The sequence below is a fragment of the Macaca fascicularis genome, chromosome 4, assembly GCF_037993035.2.
Source record: "Macaca fascicularis isolate 582-1 chromosome 4, T2T-MFA8v1.1".
NCBI classification, from domain to species: domain Eukaryota; kingdom Metazoa; phylum Chordata; class Mammalia; order Primates; family Cercopithecidae; genus Macaca; species Macaca fascicularis.
Genome location: NC_088378.1, coordinates 143,061,967 through 143,079,150, shown reverse-complemented (window position 1 = coordinate 143,079,150; position 17,184 = coordinate 143,061,967). Strand labels below are relative to the sequence as shown.

General features: G+C 46.4%; 3 pseudogenes; 2 read left to right on the top strand and 1 right to left on the bottom strand.

The window, feature by feature from the left end:
• Positions 1 to 3,509: 3,509 nt before the first annotated feature.
• On the top strand, positions 3,510 to 4,445 carry LOC141406903 (HLA class I histocompatibility antigen, alpha chain G-like; annotated as a pseudogene).
• Positions 4,446 to 4,488: 43 nt separating this feature from the next.
• Positions 4,489 to 6,454, top strand: LOC102131664 (patr class I histocompatibility antigen, A-2 alpha chain; annotated as a pseudogene).
• Positions 6,455 to 8,707: 2,253 nt separating this feature from the next.
• Positions 8,708 to 9,821, bottom strand: LOC135970473 (uncharacterized; annotated as a pseudogene).
• Positions 9,822 to 17,184: the final 7,363 nt, after the last annotated feature.

Here is a 17,184-nt window from a genome sequence, read left to right as displayed (position 1 = left end):
GTGACTCTGGGTGTAGAATGTGAAACTCACTGTGGCTTCCATCTTCTCTCTCTCTCTGTCTCTGGGATCATGAGCTCTGGGGGAAGCCAGCTGCTGTGCCATAAGCAGCCCTGCAGGAAGGTCCATGTGGCTAAGAACTGAGGCTGCCTGGGACCAGAAAACAAGGAACTAGGCCTTTTCCAACAGCCATGTGAGTGAGCCATGTTTCAAGTGAATCCCCAGCCCCAGTGAAGCCCTCAGACAATGCAGTCCTAGGCTGACAACTGGACTGCAACCTTGTGAGAGGCCCTGAGCCAGAAGCATTCAGGGAAACCTCTCCTGGATTCCTGACCATTAGAAACTGTGAGAGATGATGAATATTTGTTGTTTTGAGCTGCTAAGTTTTACATAATTTGTTATGCAGTAGTAAATAAGTAATAAATTTTCACAAGAGGATGTATTATTACACGTTAATTTGCATTTGCTCTAAATTTATCATCATCATATTACTATTTTTGAGACAGGGTCTCACTCTGTCACCCAGGCTGGAGTGCAGTGGCATGATCATCATACACTGCAGTGTCAACCTCCTGGGCTCAAGGGATCCTCTGATCTCAACCTCCTGAGTAGCTGGGACAGCAGGCATGAATTAACATGCCTGGCTAATTTTCTAGTTTTTATTCTTTTGTAGAGATGGGGGTTTCACCATATTGCCCAGGCTGATCTTGAACTTCTGCAGTCAAAGCTGCCTTCCTCTGCCTTCGAAAGTGCTAGGACTGCAGGCGTGAGACACCACACCTGGTCTAAATTAACTATAAGATAATAAACAGGTAACTTAGTTTTAAAAGGTAAGGAGAATGTTCATGGCTGAAGAGGACGTTTTATTACCATTCACAATGATCACTTTACTACAACTCCAATTTCCAACTGTGTCCCAATAAAACACAAAAGGAAGATCCAATCTTTGCTAGGCTGATTCTATGATGGCCCCAACAACCAGCTCCTGGTCATTCACCTTCCTCCAGTTATTCAACCAACTCTAATGTAGGTGCTGCTGTGAAGGGATTTAGCAGATATAATTAAGCACTTCAATTAGTTGACTTTACGCTGGGTTTCTCCTGCTTGGACTGTCCTAATCAGATGAGCCCTTTAAAGGACTGGGTTCTTCCTGAGCATAGAGATTCACAGTGTGAGAGGGATTCAACATGAGGGGTTTCCTCCACCGTGGGCTTTGAAAATGAAGAGGCTGTGTAGGAAAGAACGCTGGTGGGCACCAGGAATTGAGCACAGCCCTCCCTGTTCTCTACAGTGAAAGCCAGCGAAGAACAGGGACTTCAGTCTTACAACTGCCAGAAACTGCATTCTGCCACCTCTGTATAAGCCTGTAGGGGATTCAAAATGAAAACACAGCTTTGGGAAGCCCGGAATAGACATTCTGTCCACATCATGCCCAGATTTCTGACTAAGGAACTATAAACAGATAAACGGGTGTTGTTTGGCCAGGCGTGGTAGTGCACGCCTGTAATCCTAACATTTGAGGAGCTGACACAGAAGGATCACTTGCAACCAGGAGTTTGAGACTAGTCAGGATAATACAGTGAGACATTCGTCTCTACGGTTTTTTTTTAAATTACCTTGGCATGGTGGCACTTGCCTATAGTCCTAGCTACTCTGAAGACTGAGGCAGGAGGGTCCCTTGAGCCCAGAAGCTTGAGGCTGCCCTGAGCCATGATCATGTGACTGCACTTCACCCTGGATGACAGAGGGAGACTCTGTCTCTAAAAACAAATCAATGAATACAATAAATGGGTGTGTTTAAAGCCAACGTTTGTGACAATTTGCTACACAATCTTGTAAAATTCATACAGAGACTCAAAAGACTCGTGGAATGAATTGATGAATTGATATGCACACTAGTTACATAAAATAAAATATATTTTAACTTTTTCAGTACTTTACATTTTATAATTTTCTGTGATGCAATTTAATACACTCATATTTCATTCAGTCAGTCAAGAAAAATTCATTTAGTCCCTATGATGAACCAGGTATGCCCTCATATGCTCAAGTGCCTGACATTCTAGAAGCTTCACAAGAACAAGGTGGAGGCACTGGAGTGTTTTAGGTGGAGAAATGACACACTGTGACTCACAGCAGCAGGACCACTGTGGAGAGAACAGTCACGTACGTAGCAGGTCATGGAACAGTGCTAAATCCACAATTCAGGAGTGACAGGGTGGTGGGGACTAAGGGGAGAAGAGGGCCTGAGGGATGAGAGGGACGGAGGGAAGGGCTGGAGAAGCAGAAGGTGAGGAAAAGGAGCAGAGGGAAAGAATTCCAAAGCAGCAGAATTCTTAGGTTTAAATACATTGTTTTATAGATTTTAATACATCCATCTACAGAGCCTCGCAGGGTGACCTTTGAGGTTGGCCTTTAATGTCTTAAGTGGGTCTGCCTAGAAACTAATCATTTCTTATGTTAATCAGGTTTAAAAGTACTAAGTATTGCTAAAAAATATACACACCACTTACATGTGGATACTTCCTAAAAACAGGCAGTGCATGAACACTATTGAGAGGCATTGTGACTGTGTTGAACACTTGCAACTGTGAGGTGAATAAAGTCTGTACTGACTCCTGGTTGCAACACACAGTACCACAGTGTGCTGCTTTGTATTGAGGAGATGTCCTGGACTCACAGGGAAACTCAAGGCTACGGAATGGTGGTAAATTTAAAATACAACAAGCGGGAGTCATAGATACATTGTCTGGGAAAGTGAAACTTAGGAGCTTTGTGAGACCTGTTGTAGCTTTTAGACACATTTATATATCAAGGGGCCAAAGTCACATTTTTTACCAATTAGATTCCTGATCATTCAGGGGTTACCAAGATTCTGCTACTCACTGTAGTTCATAAACAAAAAGCAAACTGGTCTCTGTTCTGTCTCATGCACTCAGGCGCAACTTTTACAGATTTAAAGAAAAAGAAAAAAGAAAAGAAGAAAAAGCCCTGTCTCTACACCTCCATTCCCAGGGCAAGCTCACTCTCTGGCACCAAGCTCTCTGGGGTGAGTTTTCTTCTAGAAGAGTCCACTGGGACAGGTAAGGAGTAGGAGGCAGGGAGTCCAGTTCTGGGACGGGGAGTCCGGGATGAAAAGTGAAGGGAGAGGGACGGGGCCCATGCCCAGGGGTTCTCCCTGGTTTCTCAGACAGCTCCTCGGCCAAGACTCAGGGAGACATTGAGACAGAGCGCTTGGCACAGGAGTAGCGGGTCAGGGCGACGTCCCAGGGCTCCAGGCGTGGCTCTCAGGGTCTCAGGCCCCACAGGCAGTGTATGGATTGGGGAGGCCCCGTGTTGAGGATTCCCCATCTCCGCAGAGTTTCTCTCCTTCTCCCAACCTGTGTCGGGTCCTTCTTCCTGGATTCTCACCGGGCGACTCCAGTTCTCACTCCCATTAGGTAACAGGTTTTTAGAGAAGCCAGAGTCGCCGCGGTCCCGGTTCTAAAGTCCTCGCTCACTCACTCGGACTCAGATTCTCCCCAGACGCCAAGGATGGTGGTCATGGCGCCCCGAACCCTCCTCCTGCTGCTCTCGGGGGCTCTGGCCCTGACAGAGACCTGGGCAGGTGAGTGCGGGGTCGGTCGGGAGATGGCCCCTGCGGGGAGGGGCCAGGGGTCCGCCCAACGGTGGTGCAGGACCCGGGGAGCCGCGCGGGGAGGAGGGTCGGGCGGGTCTCAGCCCCTCCTCGTCCCCAGGCTCCCACTCCATGAGGTACTTCAGCGCTGCCATGTCCCGGCCAGGCCGCGGGGAGCCCCGATTCATCCCCGTGGGCTACGTGGACAACACGCAGTTCGTGCGGCTCGATAGCGACGCTGCAAGTCCGAGGATGGAGCCGCGGGCGCCGTGGGTGGAGCAGGAGGGGCCGGAGTATTGGGAAGAGCAGACACGGATCGCCAAGGCCCACGCACAGACTGACCGAGTGAACCTGCGGACCCTGCGCAGCTGCTACAACCAGAGCCAGGCCGGTGAGTGACCCCGGCCTGGGGCGCCGATCACGAGCCCCCACCTCCATGCCCTACGGACGACCCGGGTACTCCCGAGTCTCCAGGTCTGAGATCCACCCCGAGGCCGCGGGACTCGCCCAGACCCTCTACCAGGGAGAAGCCCACGCGCCTTTACCAAAATCCCTGTGGGTTGGTCCGGGAGGGGGCGAGGCTTGGCGGGCGGGGCTGACCGAGGGGGCGGGGCCAGGGTCTCACCCTCCAGTGGATGATTGGTTGCGACCTGGGGCCCCATGGGCTCCTCCTCCGCAGGTGTGAACAGTTCGCCTACGATGGCAAGGATTACCTCGCCCTGAACGAGGACTTGTGCTCCTGAACCGCAGCGGACTCTGTGGCTCAGATCTCCAAGCACAAGTGTGAGGCGGCCAAAGCCACTGAACGAAGGAGAGCCTACCTGGAGGGCACGTGAGTGGAGTGGCTCCACAGATACCTGGAGAATGGGAAGGAGATGCTGCAGCGTGCGGGTACCAGGGGCCCTGGGGCGCCTCCCCGATCTCCTGTAGACCTCCCAGGCTGGCCTAGCACAAGGAGAGGAGGAAAATGGGAGCAACACTAGAATAGCGCCCTCCCTCTGGTCCTGAGGGAGAGGAATCCTCCTGGGTTTCCAGATCCTGTACCAGAGAGTGACCCTGAGGGCCCGCCCTGCTCTCTGGGACAATTAAGGGATGAAGTCTCTGAGGGAGTGGAGGGGAAGACAATCCCTGGAATACTGATCAGGAGTTCCCTTTGACCCCACAGCAGTCTTAGGCACCAGGACTTTCCCCCTCAGGCCTTGTTCTCTGCCTCACACTAAATGTGTGTGGGGGTCTGACTCCAGCTCCTCTGAACCCTTTGGCCTTCACTCAGGTCAGAATCGGAAGTCCCTGCTCCCCCGCTTAGAGATTAGAATTTTCCAAGGATTAGGAGATTATCCCAGGTGCCCGTGTCCAGGCTGGTGTCTGAGTTCTGTGCTCCCCGCCCCCCCCCCCCCCCCCCCCCCCGCCCAGGTATCTGGTTCATTCTTAGGACGGTCACATACTGGTGCTGCTGGAGTGTCCCATGAGAGACGCAAAGTGCCTGAGTTTTCGGACTCTTCCTTTCAGACCACCCCAATTCACATGTGACCCACCATCCTGTCTTTGACTATGAGGGCCACCCTGAGGCGCTGAGCCCTGGGCTTCTACCCTGTGGAGATCTGACTGACCTGGCAGCAGGTGAGTGAGGACCAGACCCACAACGTGGAGCTCGTGGGGACCAGGCCTGCAGGGGATGGAACCTTCCAGAAGTGGGCAGCTGTGGTGGTGCCTTCTGGAGAGGAGCAGAGATTCACGTGCTATGTGCAGCACCAGGGGCTGCCTGAGCCCCTCATGCTCAGATGGAGTAAGGAGGGAGATGGAGGTATCGTGTCTCTTAGGGAAAGCAGGAGCCCCTCTGGAGACCTTTAACAGGGTCGGTGGTGGGGCCTGGGGTCAGAGACCCTCACCTTCCCCTCCTTTCCCAGAGCAGTCTTTCCAGCCCACCATCCCCATCATGGGCATCATTGCTGGACTGGTTGTCTTTGCAGCTGTTGTCACTGAAGCTGTGGTCACTTTTGTGCTGTGGAGGAAGAAGAGCTCAGGTAAGGAAGGGGTAATAAGTGGAGTCTGAGTTTTTTTGTCCCACTGAGGGTTCCAAGCCCCAGGTAGAAATGCCCTGCCTGGTTACTGGGAAGCACCATCTACCCTCATGGGCCCACCCAGCCTAGGCCCTGTGTGCCAGCACTTACTCTTTTGTAAAGCACATGTGACAAAGAAGCACAGATTTATCACCTTGATGATTGTAGTGATGGGGACCTGATCCCAGTAATCACAGGTCAGGGGAAGGTCCCTGGCTAAGGACAGACCTTAGGAGGGCAGTTAGTCCAGGACTCACATCTGCTTTCCTTGTTTTCCCTTATCCTGCCCTGGGTCTGCAGTCACACATTTCTGGAAACTTCTCTGGGGTCCAAGACTAGGAGTTTCCTCTAGGGCCTCATGGTGCTGCCACCTTTCTGACTTCTCAAAGGACATTTTCTTCCCACAGATAGAAAAGGAGGGAGCTACTCTCAGGCTGCAAGTAAGTATGAAGGAGGCTGATCCCTGAGATCCTTGGGATCTTGTGGTTGGGAGCCCATGGGGGAGCTCACTCAGGCAATATTTCCTCCTCTGGCCATATCTCCTGTGGGCTCTGACCAGGTCCTGTTTTTGTTGTACCCCAGGCAGTGACAGTGTCCAGGGCTCTGATGTCTCTCACGGCTTGTAAATGTGAGACCCTGGGGGCCTGATGTGTGTGGGTTGTTGGGGGGAACAGTGGACACAGCTGTGCCATGAGGTTTCTTTGACTTGGATGTATTGAGCATGTGCTGGGCTGTTTCAAGTGTCACCCCTCACTGTGACAGATATGAATTTGTTCATGAATGTTTTTCTGCAGTCTGAGACAGCTGCCCTGTGTGGGACTGAGTGGCAAGATTTGTTAACTCTTTCCCTTGGTGACTTCAAGAACCCTGACTTCTGTTTCTGCAAAGGCATCTGAATGTGTCTGTGTTCCTGTAGGCATAATGTGAGGAGGTGGGGAGACCAGCCCAAACCCATGTCCACCACGACCCTCTTCCCCAGGCTGACCTGCATTCCTTCCCCAATCACCGTTCCTGTTCCAGAAATGGGGCTGGGATGTCTCCATCTCTGTCTCAACTTTATGGTGCACTGAGCTATAACTTCTTACTTCCCTATTAAAATTAGAATCTGAGTATAAATTTACTTTTTCAAATTATTTCCAAGAGAGGTTGATGGGTTAATTAAAGGAGAAGATTCCTGAAATTTGAGAGACAAAATAAATGGAAGACATGAGAACCTTCCACGGTACACGTGTTTCTTGTGCTGATTTGTTGCAGAGGAGGAGCCTAGATGGGCCTGTGCACACTGGGTGCTCAGGCCACCATGAACTTTATGTGGTCACTGCTCAGCTGGGTCATCTTTGCTGCTCCATCGTCCTTGGCCCTTCAGTAGAACCTTGTCCCACCAGGACCTGTGATCACAGGTGTTAGGCAGGAATCTAGTCCCAACATGGCGGCGTTACCCGGCGTAGCAGGCCTTTTGTTAAAGACTCCCTTCACCCTTGTACACACCCGCAGACTTACATGCGTCAGAGTTCTGGCTGGGCAACCACACTCCCCCATGACCCGCAGCTCACCTGCATTCCACAAGTTCCTAAACAGCAGTTTCGGTTGACAGTTTCCAAAGATCCCTTCCTCATGACCCTTACTCAACTCCTGCCCTAGTAGTTTCAAGACCCTCCAGGCCCTGTTTGCACAACCAGCTTCCCTACCTCTCAGGCTATGAAAAGGCCCTCAGCGCTAATTCCTTGGCCCGCACCTTTGGACCAAGAAACCTCGCCTGCGAGTCCTAATAAAGGCTATTCTCACTGCCATTTGCCTTGTGTCTTCGTTCCCGGTTTGGTTCCATCCTCAGTTTACCTTTACAACAGGGACTTGGATATCACCCAGGGTGGCCCCTACACATAGAAGTTCCTGTGTTATCAGAAGAAAAATTTTCAGACCCCCTATACCTCTTCCCCTCCTTCCAGGTCTCTTTCAATTGTATTTCCATCTTTCCATCTTTTCCCCAACCTTCTTCTTCTTTTTTTTTTTTTTTTTTTTTTTTTTTGAGACTGAGTCTCACTCAGGCTGGAGTGCAGTGGCGCCATCTCGGCTCACTGCAACCTCCACCTCCCGGGTTCAAGTGATTCTCCTGTCTCAGTCTCCCTAGTAACTGGGACTACAGATACGTGCCACAATGCCCAACTTATTTTTTGTATTTTTAGTAGAGATGGAATTTCACCATATTAGACAGGATGGTATTGATCTCCTGACCTTGTGATCTGCCCACCTCTGCCTCCCAAAGTGCTGGGATTACAGGCATGAGCCACTAAGCCTGGCCTCCCCAACATTCTTAAAGGAAGCAGATTCTGAAACTTCCAGAGGAGAGGTGCCAGAGTTTTTCATCATAGGTTATTTTCTATTGGAACTCCTCTTCTGCTCTCTCTCCTACTCTTCTTCCTGCCCTGAGTTGTAGTGATCCTAGTGCTGGCTCCAATCCAAACTCATGGATTTGTAAAGCAGAGTCTAATTTAGATTCACATGTGGTTGGAAAATTGGACCCATAAGCCTAGGGTTATCTTTCCTGAAGAGAAATATATGTTTGTGTGCTGCAGTGTGCAGGAGGGTTGGTGTGGGAGGAGGGAGGGAGGGAGGACACAAAAGTAGCCCTGGCAAGAAAAGCACTGGTGCATTTATGTCCACATGAGATAATATTGTTCTGTAGCTGCTACAAAATGACATTTGACCTGAGGTTACATTAATAAAGGTATTGCCTTTAGAATAGGGAGATGCTCTACAGTGATCATCTATTCAACTGACATTTATTGTCTGCTAGGGATATGACTGCTTTTGCATTTAGAAAACATCATTAAAGTAAAAACAGAAACATTTCTGGCATTCTGGTGTATACGTTCTAGATGCAAGCTCGTCCAACCCGTGGCTCTCGGGATGCATGTGGCCCAGGACAGCTTTAGAATGTGACGACTTTTTTGTTTATTTGTAGTGGCAGATATCATGAAAATTATCCACACACCTTTTTTTCTTTTCTCTATTTTTTTCTGCTCATCAGCTGTCATTAGTGTATTTTTTTGTGTAGCTCAAGACAACTCTTCCCATGTGAACCAGGGAAGACAAACGATTGGACACCTCTGTAGGCAGATGATAGATATAGTATAAGCAGAGTAGGAACCGAAAATGCTTGAGTGAGAAGGTGGCAAGTGCTGTGTGGCAGGTGATCCAGAGTGTGGGCTGTGGGGACAGGGAGGTGGCTGTTGTGCTGTGTGGCAGGTGATCCAGAGTGCGGGCTGTGGGGACAGGGAGGTGGCTGTTGTGCTGGGTGGTCAGCATGGGCCTTGTTGCAAATGTGACCTTGGAGTAAAGATTTGAGGGATGTGAGGAGTTGTCCACAGGGATGTCTGGGAAAGTTCTTTTCAGGCAGGGAACCTTCAGTGCAGATGCACGAGGGCAGGAAATTGTCTGTGTTCCTGGAAGGATGAAGAGGTCAGAAGGGTTGAACAGAGAGAAACTGAAATGAGGTCAGAGGTGTGGACAGAGCAGGTAGCCCTGGAGGGTGTGGGAAGGGTGTTGACCTTTGCTCTGAATGACATGGGGAGTTAGAGGACAGTTTTGAAAAGTGGGACATGGTAGGGCTTCTCCTTTGAAAGCTTCTCTCTGGCTGCTGTGCTGAGAACAGAATTGAGAGGTGGGGACCAGTGAGGCAGTGGGGAAAACAGTGGGAAAGGAGTGGAATATTCCAGAATGGAGATGTTGCTTACCTTGACTGGGGTGTGACAGGGGAAATAGTGGGAAGTGAAGGGATTCTGGATGAATGTGAAGATGGACTTCACAGCACTTGCTAATGGATTTATCTGTGGTGTGAGAAGAAGAATCAAGGGCACCCACAGTGTTGGACTGAGTGAGCAGAAGGGTGGAGCTGCTGTCAGTGGAGATGGGGAGACTCTGGCAGGAGCATATAGAGGAGAGGGCATCGCAGGCATTCAGTGGAGGAGACATCTATGAGGAATGCAGGTGAGGGGCCCAGATGCCTCTGCAGCTACAGATTCATCATCCAATCACTTTCCTACTTCCGCCACCCCTGTGTCTCAGAGCCAGAGCACTGATTCTCCCCTGGGCTGTCTGCACAGGCAGGTGAAAGGGAAGTTACGGTCTGCTGTTGGTTATAATAAGTCACAGATTATTTTGCTTTCTCAGATAATTAAAGAAATAATAAGACAATTTTTAACTAGAACACTGAAAGAAATCAAGCACATTCCTCAGCCCCGGGCTCAACACAAAGCCCATTCCTCAGCCCCGGGCTCAACACAAAGCACATTCCTCAGCCTCGGGCTCAACACAAACAGGCCCAGTACAAACACATCCCACCACATATCTCTCAATTTCCTGACAAACACCACCTGGAAAATTCCCGATAAGGACACAGCCGTTTGAGGTTTTACTGAAAGCGCAGGAACCAATAGAAAATCTACTAAATGTATAACTTAAAATGTAAACCAATTGTAATGCTGTAACCAAAAGAATTCCCTTGTTCCTCTGTAACTTTACTATCCTATTTACCTTGGGCTATAAAAGGCAAGCACTCGCATTGTTCGGGGCCCTCTTGTATGCTGTGGAAGGGAGGGACCAAGTTTGAACTTGCAGTAAAAGATCCTTGCCGCTTGGCTTTGACTCTGGACTCTGGTGGTCTTCTTTGGGGAACAAACGGTCTGGGCATAACAACACTTATTAAGAAGACCACAATAATGCAAAGATTTTATTCATCTAAAGAAGGCAACATAAGAAAAATAGTTGAGCAAGAAAGAGATAATATTAGAAGGCAGCAAATGACAATGTACAGACTTAAACCCAATGAGAAGTAAATAAATAAATAACCGTAGGTTATTTACAAAAGCCATAATTTCAGTAGAAGGTACAGAAAAGTTAAAAGGATAGAAAAGAAATACCAGACAAACATTCATGAAAAACCACATGGAGATGCCATTTAGAAAAATTACAAGACGTGAGTCTCCTGAGACATGGAGCACATGCAGACAGCTCACACTGTGTTTTTCCTTTTTTTCAGAGACAGGATCTATTGCCCAGGCTGCAATGCAATGGTGATATCATACCTCACTGTAACCTCAAACTCCTGGGCTGAAGCAATTCTCCTGCCTCAGCCTTTCGAGTAGCTAGGACGACAGGCATTTGCCACCACACCTGCTATAATGTCTCATTTTCTCATTTGCTGAGGTGTGATCAAGGAAACAATATCATGCCGTGTATTTGACTTGCAGCTGGTACACAATGTCAGGTGAATGAAGAAATAAAACCATTTAGTAATCCAAGTCATATCCACATTTACATTTTACAGGTGAGGAGCAACATCCCAGACAAGTAAAATAAGCTGATTTACATCATCCAGAGCAGAATCGAGAACATATTCCCTGTGCTAAAGGAATCAGAGCTCTACCAGGGGTCATAGCAGGTATCATGCAAGTCAGATACGCTAATTACTAGAATGAGAATTGATACATTTTGAGATATACTAAACAAAGGGTTTGGGAGGATTAATTGAATGCAGAAATAAAGGAATAAAATAGATTTGTTTAAAAGATGGATACAATCTTTAAAGAAACAACTTTTTTTTAAAGTGACCTTATATGGACCAAAGCAGAGATGAGCTCAAGTGTCAGGTGGGAAAATGCCTAAGTGCAGCTTCCAGACCCAAGGGAGAACCAAAAATCCTGGGACATTTTCGGTTGTCACGTGGGGATTGGTGGGAGGGGGTGAGTGGGGGTGCTGCTGGCAAACCTCCCACAATGCACAGGGCAGGCCGCAAGGGAGTCTCTGTCCCAAACTGTTAATAGTGCTGCTGTTGAGAAACCCGCCCCAGAGGTAAGTGCTGTAGTGTCCTCACCATTTCACCGATTAAGAAACTGAGGCACCAGGAAGAAAAGTGTCAGTAGGACCAGAGCTGCAGGTTGAATCCAGGCCACCTGGCTGCAGGGTCTTGAATCCCCTGATTAAGTCAGGGACCCGGGAGCCGACCACAAACAAGCCCAGCTGCGTGGTGCCTTCATGGTCTGTGGGCGCCCCCTGGTGTTGACACTGGGCCGGTGGCCAAATGAGGTTTGAGAGAAAAGGAAACACAGGTTTGGGTAGCGGGATAGTCCTTCACGCTCTCCAGATTTCAAGCCATGACTTGCAGTCAGAAAAAATAATGTCCGCCTTAATTATCTATCCAACCCTGTTTTTCCCAGTCCCGTCCAGTTCCCTCCCTCGACTCCATCAACATCAGTACCTGCCAGATGCCCAGCACCCACCATGTGAGGAGTGAAAAGGCCCCAGGACTAAAGGACAAGGCGAGTTTCCACCCAGTCATCCCTCCCTTCCTAGAGCTCTAGCTCTGTGCCTTTAGTGTTTAGGCTGTTAACCTGGGGTCCGCGAACCCACTTTCCTGTGACACTGCATGCAGAAGTGATGTTACATGCACACATGACTTCATTACAGGACATTGGATATTAATATTCATCCGATCAACGGGGGGCCCAAGACACCACTCTTCCCCCAACAGTTTGTGATCCTCTGAATTAAAGAAAAGGTAGAGATTGAGGGAGGCCCTAACTCCAAATCTTCTACCACTTTTAGGGAAGTGCTGAAAAGAAGTGCAAAGTACTCAACCCGCTCTGGGGATACACCGGGAAGGCAGAGGGTTGATGGATTTCAAATTCCATTAAAGAAATACAATTTTGGCAAAATACCCAAGTCACTTTTCTAAGCCCCGGGCAGCAGCTCAAAACAAACAACACCAAAAACAAAACAAAGTATCAGCCCAGGTGAAATCATTGAAGCTATAAAACTTTGTGAGACCTGTAGTTACAGAGAAGGACAATTCAATTTAGGGGTGCAGCAGAAAACCCCTACATCATTTAGTGTAGGGAAAAGAAAGAGAGATCAGACTGTTACTGTGTCTATATAGAAAGAAGTAGACATAAGAGACTCCATTTCGTTCTTTATTTGAGATGCTGTTAATCTGTGACCCTACCCCCAACCCTGTCCTTGCAAGAGACATGTGCTGTGGTGACTCAAGGTTTAAAGGATTTTGGGCTGTGCAGGGTGTGCTTTGTTAAACCAGTGCCTGAAGGCAGCTTGCTGGTTAAAAGTCATCACCATTCTCTTAATCTCAAGTAACCAGGGGCACATACACTGCAGAAGGTCACAGGGACCTCTGCCTAGGAAAGCTAGGTATTGTCCAAGGTTTCTCCCCATGTGATAGTCTGAAATATGGCCTCGTGGGAAGGGAAAGACCTGATGGTCCCCCAGCCCGACACCCATGAAGGGTCTGTGCTGAGGAGGATTAGTAAAAGAGGAAAGAAGGCCTCTGGGTAGTTGAGATAGAGGAAGGCATCTGTCTCCTGCCCGTCCCTGGGCAATGGAATATCTCCGTGTAAAACCCAATTGTATGTTTTATTTACTGAGATAGGAGAAAACCACCTTAGGACTGAAGGTGGGATGTGCAATGCTGCTCTTTATGCACTAAAAAGGTTTATGAAGATGTTTGCATATGCATATCAAGGCACAGCACTTTTCCTTAAACGTATTCATGTCACAGAGATCTTTATTCATATGTCTTACTGCTGACCTTCTCCCTACTATGATCCTATTGTCCTGCCACTTCCCCTTTTCCAAGATGGTAAAGATAATGATCAATAAATACTGAGGGAACTCAGAGACCGGTCCCAGCTTGGGTCCTCTGTATGCTGAGCGTTGGTCCCCTGGGCCCACTTTTTCTTTCTCTATACTTCATCTCTGTGTCTCATTTCTTTTCTCAAGCCTCTCCTTCCACCTAACGAGAAACGCCCACAGGTGTGGAGGGGCAGGCCACCCCTTCAATATAGGGTTTTTCCTCATCATGAAGGTCCCCTGAAGGGACCTTCTCCCTTTAGCAGTGCATAGTGAGGCCATTGCTGTGTAAAAAGATAGAATCTCCTTGATTCCTGATGTTTACATTTACTACTCACTTCTTTGACTTTGTAGATGCCAATTTCGAAATCTTTCGGTTATTTTCCTTACTCTGTCTAAGCAGAGAATTTAAACTTGTTTCCAAAGCAGAAAACCAGGGACTGGTTATATGAGCTATCACCCCACTTTGTGGCTGTCTTATGCAATAAGCACAAGAGATCGTGGGCCAACAGAATTTGTAGCAAGGTAAACAAAAACTCTTCATTTCAGCCTATATTTCTCTTTATCTGATGACATTCTAGTCTTGCTCCAGTCTTAACATTTTAAAACATATAATTTTGCTTAAATTTCATTTTATAGGAAGTCATATATATTCATTTCTGTTGGGTTTGTCAGTGAAAGCCTTCTCAAAACAACTGTGGAGGAAAGACAGGTAAATAAATGCATGGTGCTCCCATGTGTTAGTGCTCACTGCATCTCACCAATGTGTCAGCCCCACTGCAACACATGGTGCATCAACAAATGGTGCTGGAAACCTGGATATCCACATGCAAAAGAATGATGCTAGAGAGAATTCATGCCCTTCCATTACACCCTTTTCAAAAATTAAGTCAGAATGACTCAAAGAACTAACCTTAAGTGTTGAACTTGCAAAACCCTTAAGAAAGCACTGAGGATAATCTTATGGACATTAGAATTGGTAGTGGTTTCTTGACTGGTGACCAAAAGCACAAGTAATAAAAGAAAAATGACAATTAGACTTCATCAAAATGTAAAAACTTTTTTGCATCAAAGGACACTATTAAAAGAGGCAAAAGAAAATGCACAGAATAGGAGAAACTATTTGCCAATCATATATCTGATAAAGAATTAATATCCAGAATATGTGAAGAACTACAATTCAACAATAGCAAAACAACCTCATTCAAAAATTGGGGAAATACATGAATAGACAATTATCCAAAGAAGATATACAATAAGGACATAAAAATAAGGAATTCCAACGAGGACATAAAAATATGGTAAACTTCACTAGGCCAAGTGTTGAAGATGTGGAGAAATGGGAACACTTGCACACTGCTGGTGAGAGTGAACAGTGGTGCAGCCACCATGGAAAACAGTATAGTGGTTCCTCAAGAAAGTAAAAATAGAATTACTATGTGAGACAACAATTCCACTTTTGGGCATATCGTCAAAAGAATTGAAAGCAGGACCTCACACAGATATTTGCACACTCAGGCCCATAGCAGCACTATTCCCAGTACCCAAAAGGTGGAAGCAACCGAGTGTCCATTGAGGATGACGGGATAAACAGCCCATGGTGCACATACACATGGAATATTATTCAGCCTTAAAAGTGAATAAAATTCTAATTGAATGAACCTTGAAAGCACTGTAAGTGAAATAAGCCAGAAATAAAAAAACAAATATGATATTTTACTTATATGAGGTAGCTAGAATAAGCTAATTCATAGAAACGGAAAGCAGAATAGCAGTTACCAGGGGATGGGCAGTTATGGTTTAATGGGTACAGTTTCTGTTTGGGAAGATGAAAGTGTTCTGGAAATGGATATTGGTGGTGGTTACATAACACTGTAAATGTGTTTAATGCCACCAAACTGTACACTGAAAAAATAGTTGGATGGTAAATTTTATATTATGTGTCAGGCCTCTGAGCCCAAGCCAAGCCATCGCATCCCCTGTGACTTGCAGGTGTATGCCCAGATGGCCTGAAGTAACTGAAGAATCAGAAAAGAAGTGAAAATGCCCTGCCCCACGTTAACTGATGACATTCCACCACAAAAGAAGTGAAAATGGCCAGTCCTTGCCTTAAGTGATGACATTGCTTTGTGAAAATCCTTTTCCTGGCTCCTCCTGACTCAAAAAGTTCCCCCACTAAGCACCCTGTGACCCCTACTCCTGCCCGTCAGAGAACAACCCCCCTTTGACTGTAATTTTCCTTTACCTACCAAATCCTATAAAACGGCCCCACCCTTATCTCCCTTCGCTGACTCCTTTTTCGGACTCAGCCTGCCTGAACTCAGGGGAAATAAACAGCCATGTTGCTCACACAAAGCCTGTTTGGTGGTCTCTTCACACGGACGCGCATGACAGTATGTTTGTTTTACCACAATTTTAAAAAATGTATCAACACTAAATCCAATCACATGGAGACTTTTTAATACTGGTGTTTCAACAAGCATATTGCCGCTGTGGAGGGGAGGTCCTTGGAGTTCTTATGCCACCATGTTCTCTTGTGTCACTCCTCAGCCACTTTTGAATTGTGCTTATGCATCACATTCCTGATCTGCTAAGTACTTTCAAGAAAGTTATTCATACGGTCAAAATTCATCAAGCACCTAACTTGTTCTTGGGGCTGTACTCTACGGAGTTGATCTCAGAAAAAAGAATCAAATTCGTTGGACCTCATAGACGGCACAGGTGGGGGGTTGGAATACGGGTAAGGAAATCATAACACAACATGTTACAGTATTTTATATTATTTTTTTCTTTGAATGCTACATTATTAATATTTTATAATGACTACTGGCAGGTACCAATGATTACAAATTAAAGTTTCTGCTTTCTTTCTCTGTTTCTTTCTTATATATTTCTCTGTCTTTGTAAATATTTTTAGACTGGGCATTTTGGAGATAGTCCAACAGTTTCATTTATACGATGATATTTTGTTTTACTCTTATTCCTTAAAGAGAGATTTGCCAGCCACAAATTTCTGGTTGGACATTGGTTTTCTCTCAGCTCTTGATCATTATGCCTCTTCCGGCTGCTGTGGCTGACAGGGAAAGACCGATTACATCTTAAACCAGTTGCTTCTTAGATGATCTGTGTTTCTTCTGTGGCTACCTTTAAGATGACCGTTTCCCTTTAACATCTGAGGTTCCAGTGCAGTGTGAGTAAATGTGGATCTCTTCATTCACAGTGCTGTGTATACATTTGCTTCATCTTTACCCATAACATTTTTATGGAATGTCTCATACATTTACTCACTTTTTGATGTGTAGAAATTTGACTAGACTAATGTTAAATCTCATTTGACCACCATGTACACTGTGAAATCTAAAATAATGACCCCCACAAATATCTCCAAACCCTAAGCCTCATCATCTTTAGATATGTTACCTTACAAAACAAAAGAGAATTTGCCAATATGATTAACAGGATGGACCTTTATTTGGGGAGATTATCTTGGATTTTCTGGGTGAGCCCAATCTGATCATGAATCCTTAAAAGTAGAGATGACTGAAGAAATGTGGGTCAGATGGAGTGTTGAATTTCTTTTACAGTAATTTCTTCATCTACTAAAATATGGTCATCTCTGTTTTTAATTCTTTAAGTGGTGAAATGCATTAAAAGATTTACAGTTTATATATTATTGCATTCTTGGGATACATAACTTGGTCAAGATAATCTGTTCATTGCACACAGGTAGATATAGTCTACTAATATTTTTCTCAGGATTTTCACACATAATTACATAAAAGTGATTTTCCTATAATAATCCTTCCTTATTGATTTCCTAACTGATTCTAGAATCAATGTTATTCATGCCTAATAAAATTTGAGTTGTTTGGA